The sequence below is a fragment of the Suricata suricatta genome, chromosome 6 (genome assembly GCF_006229205.1).
Source record: "Suricata suricatta isolate VVHF042 chromosome 6, meerkat_22Aug2017_6uvM2_HiC, whole genome shotgun sequence".
In the NCBI taxonomy this organism is placed as follows: Eukaryota; Metazoa; Chordata; class Mammalia; order Carnivora; family Herpestidae; genus Suricata; species Suricata suricatta.
Window position 1 is genome coordinate 114,700,875 of NC_043705.1, and position 4,805 is coordinate 114,705,679.

At 42.2% G+C, this 4,805-nt stretch overlaps 1 protein-coding gene across 2 annotated transcripts in view; it reads right to left on the bottom strand.

Moving 5' to 3' along the window:
* The window catches only part of NNT (nicotinamide nucleotide transhydrogenase), a 93,497-nt gene extending 93,032 nt beyond the window's left edge, over nucleotides 1-465 (bottom strand). The window contains exon 1 of one of the 2 annotated variants that reach the window (XM_029940920.1): nucleotides 375-465. The gene's annotated coding sequence lies outside the window, so the exon portion shown is untranslated. Of the gene's footprint in view, nucleotides 1-124; nucleotides 198-374 lie in introns of those variants that run through there. The other variant, XM_029940919.1, reaches the window with a different exon arrangement.
* Between the last annotated feature and the right edge of the window lie 4,340 nt (nucleotides 466-4,805).

Below are 4,805 nucleotides of genomic sequence, written 5' to 3' on the forward strand. Positions count from 1 at the left end.
CTCCGCTCGGCGCCCCCTCCCCACCAGGCCCTTCAGCCCGCCAGGCCCCCAGAGCCTACTGCCCTCCCTTCGGGCAAGAAAGCGACCTCACCAAATGCCCCCTTAGCGCGCCCGGGCTAGTTACCCTAAAGGGCCCTTCGCTCTTCGGTTCCAACCAAAACCTCTTTGTCTTGGGCTGTACCCGAGGCCCCCTGCCCCGCCTCCTCGCCTTCCCTCGGCGCGTCCTTGTCAATCAAACCTGGAGCCCAACGAGAGCGCTGAAGTTTTCAAGGCTACATTTGCCTTCTCCCCTGGAGAGCCAGTTACAATACCAAGTGTGATTTCCTCTCTAGTGTCCCACCAGAGCAAGTAAGAGGATAACTCCACTTTGGTACCTTTCTTCTCGCTCTCTAGGAAAAATCAGAACTTCTGTAACAGAAGAGGACCCAAAGGAAAGTGGGAGGAGGCCAAGGGGTGGTGAAGGGCGGGAATGAGGGCGTTGTGTTCCCTTTGGCCCGGAGAGGTGGAGTTAAATTCCTCGGAAACGATGTCAAGGCCCGAAAATTAACACACGTCTGCGTATGCGTCTTCCCACGATGGGGCCAGAGAAAGCCGTGTGCTGCTGATAGATAGTATTAATATCCAGCGGCTAGAGAGCGCCCTTGGTGGACCTTAAATGTCTTGAGAAGGCCTGGTTGATTTCAGCAAAACATGAAGACCTATTTGTTCTTTGCACATAGTTCTATTAGTCTGCAGGTGTCTTCTGGTTGAAAGTGGGAAGAATAAAATATACAATATAAAATGATTCGCTTGCCCAAAGCTGAATCATCATGAAGTGTCAGCATGGTCACTGTGTTTTAAGTGAAGTATTTGAGATTGGCAAAACAGATATTCCTTTAAAAAAGGAAGAAAGAAAAAGAGAGTGAGAAAGAAAGAAATAAAGCAAGCAAGCAAGCAAGCAAAGGTTGATCAGAGAACCCCTTCCTTTAAGAAAGTCTCTCGTGTTTCACCAGCCTAAAAGGTCATTCAACTAATGGACTTCAACTGACATCCAGTGGATGTCAAGGGAAAACACTGCCTTTCTCTTGAAAGAACTCAGACAGGAAAGGAAACAAGCTCCATGTTTTAAGAAAAATAATGAACCACGATAAACACAACCATAGAAACAGGTTGGAGATACTGCAGGTTCAATGAGGCAGAAGTAATTGATAAGGATTAAACCTAAGCCCTTTTCACGATATATGTAAGTCAAAAGCATTATTCTGTACACCTTAGACATATACAGTACTGTATGTTAATTACATCTCAATAAAACTGGGGTGGGGGGAAACTAAAACTGGAGGGAAAAAACACTTGCTTTAAAACCTCAGGTAGGATGCCTGGTGACCCAGTCCAATGCTGCTCTTGGTTTCTGCTCAGGTTATGATCTCCTAGTTTGGTTTGGGAGTTGGAGCTGCCTCAGGCTCCAGGCTAATCATATGGAGCCTGCTTGGAATTCTCTCCTGCTCAGTCTACCCCTCTCTCCCTTGCCCCTGCTCACACACACTCTCTCAAAACAAATAAACAAACACACACACACACACACACACACACTGGGAGCAAGGGTTTGCTGCTTTTCTCTTTAAGGCTTAAAAATCAGTGGTTCCCAGCTGGGAACAATTTTGTCCCACTGTGTCTGGAGATATTTTGGTTGTCAAAACTGCAAAGGGAAGGCATATAATGGGTAGAGACCAGGGATGCTGCTAACCACCCTTCATTAGACAGGACAGCCCCTTACAACCATGAATTATCTGGCCCCAACCATCAATAGTGCTAAGACTGAGAAACCCTGGCTTAAATACATGCTCAATGGGTAATTCAATTTCACTGTCTTATGATTATAGCACATCAGAAGAAATCTAAAGAGGACATACCACTTTGCACTTTTTCTATTAAATAGTAAGTACGTGTTAATTCTTAAAATTCATTATTCTCACTTATCCACTATACTGTGGATGCCATTGCTCTAGATGAAAACATTGGTCATTTGGAATGTTCTGTTTTAAGCCCTAATCTCCTAGGTAGTAATTACAAAATATTCCTAGCAGTCCCCAAAGAAGATTGGATTAAGTTCCAAAAGCTTGTAAGTTGGTTGCTTCTGAATCTTAGAAACTGCTTTGTATAAAATTTTTGCAAAGATTTTATATCCCCTATTAGGTTTTAAGGGCTTTGTCCAGTTTGATATCTGCTTCTTCCTCCTTGGCTTTCTCCACCTCCAATCCCCATTCAGAGAAGTATCTCTCACTTATATGCAAATTTTCATTATAGGACTGTTCTGTGATTTGGATACTTTAATAATTATGTGATTTAAAGTAATAAATAAAAACTTAAATAAATATTTAATGAATACTTAGCATAGAGGTGCCTGGGTGGCTCAATTAAGTGACTGACTCTTGATTTTGGCTCAGGTCATAATCTGATGTTCCTGAGTTCAAGCCCCATGTTGGGCTCCAAGCTGGGCATGGAAGCTGCTTAAGATTTTCTCTCTCATTCAGCCCCTCCCCTGCTCACACTAAATAAATAAATATATACTTAATTTAAACTTAGACAATCCTTTTTTTTTTTAATTTTGTTTTTACGTAGTCTCTACACCCAACGTGGGGCTCAAACTTAACAACCCCAAGACCAAGAATCGCACACTCTACTGAATGAGCCCGCCAGGCTCCTCTGGATGCATGCAATTTTAAACGTTCAAATTAAGCCCTCTGAAATTTAGGAGATGTTGTACCCACGAATGCTTAGAGATAGTATTTACTATTCAGAGTCCTAATTTATCAAAATCAAAAAAGATTAAATCTTCAGAAGAGGGTAACACACCATTAGGGTCTGCTTTGAGGCCTCAAGCCAGAGAGGTGCCCAATAGTCAAAAACCAAAATGTAGACTGAGCCTGAGAGGATCTGTGATCAAAAACTGAATCCTAAAGAGGACATTTAACAAAACCCTGAATCCAGTTAAAACCGGGCCAGTGAAAACACGATCAAATGTGTTTTCATTGAGATTATTAGGTTCAACAGTTAGTAGTAGTTTATAATTTCAAGCTTCCCTTTTACAAGTAAATATTAGCAAAGGAACAACTCCAAAGAGAAAGTATTCTTAGACTCCAGGGATTTTGCATAATACAGACATCTGACTGGTTTTAAGGCAACCATCACTAATCCCAATCTCAACCCTTTTCTCCCAGCAAACCAATCAAGACATGTTGATTTTAAGAAACAAATATTGGGTGCCTGGGTGGCTCAGTCAGTTAAGCATTCGGCTTCAGCTTAGGTCATGATCTCACGGTTTATGAGTTCAAGCCCTGCGTCGGGCTCTGTGCTGAGCGCTCAGAGCCTGGAGCCTGCTTCAGATTCTCTGTCTCCCTTTCTCTTGGACCCTCCCCTGCTCGCACTGTCTCTCTCTGTATCTCAAAAATAAATAAAAAACATTAAAAAATTAAAAAAGAAAAAAAGAAACAAATATTAACCAATTAAATGAACTTATACTCTTTCATATTAATTGAAGATGGATCAAGGAGAACTGGCATTAAACAGCTTGGACAAAACTCCATCGTTGGCAGTTTATTTAAGGAAAACCATTTTGCATTTAGAATTGTTTAGAACTAACGCAGCATCCCTTTGTGGATATTCTCCCCAAATAGTAAGTGCCAATTATGAAAATACATGTTTTTAAAAAATATATAAGAAATTAGGGGTGCCTGGGTGGCTACATCGGGTATGTGTCCTACCCTGGACTTTGGCTTAGGTCAGAATCTCATGGTTCATGAGTTCCCAACTGACATTGCAGAGCCTGCTTGAGATTCTCTAACTCTCTCTCTGCCCCTCCCCTTGCTCTCCATCTCTCACAAAATAAAATTTTAAAAATATGTATATAAAAAATGATTTATCTAAAGATAACTTTGGGGGTCTGGGAAGAGATAGGGGCTATATTAGTATCTCAAGGCTGCTATAACAAGTTGCTACAAAGTGGTGGCTTAGAACAATAGACATGCATTCTCTCAGAATTCTGGAGGCTGGAGGTCTGATGTCATGTGAACCATGAGATCATGACCGGAGCCGAAGTCAGACGCTCAACCAACTGAGCCACCCAGGCGCCCCTCTCCACAGATATTTTAAACTCAACGTGAGAAAATCCTCTCTCGCTCCTCTCCTCTTAGCTGTAACAAAATACCGCTTCATAAATGTACAAAGCTGTTGCACACCCTCCAGCCATTTTGCATGCTTTTTCTTCACTCTGGAAAGCTCCCCCAGTTCTCCGTATTCTTTGCAGACTTGCATTGAGGCACATCTCTTCCTCTGAGGAGCATTCCAGGGAGACTTGTTCATCTCTTCTTTCTCTGAGCTAACACAGTGCTTGGCACAGAACAGATGCTACATAACTATTTTGCAGGTTGCTGTAAAGAGTAGGAAAAAACTAGTGTAAAGAAGATAGCCCAGGGTCTGGCACATAGATTTTCAAAAGTGTGCCCAATTTAATTTTGGCATAAGGGCAAGAGCAATCCAATGGAGGAAAGAGCCTTTTCAAGAAATGGTGTTGAAGTAACTGGACATCCATAGGCAACATACAAACACTTAGCCTAAATCTAAGTCTCACAGTTTGTATAATCAGTCAGAATGGAATACAGACTTCAGTGTAAAATTGTCCCCAGCTAAACCCCAAGACTGGGCTTTTACTGCTCACTTGCTTGGACGCACTAACTTCTGTCTTACATTTTCCTGTAAGCTCTTCTTTCTGGCTTTCCTCTAGACTCAGGCAAATGAAAGCAAACAACCCCTCCCTGCCGCCGCAC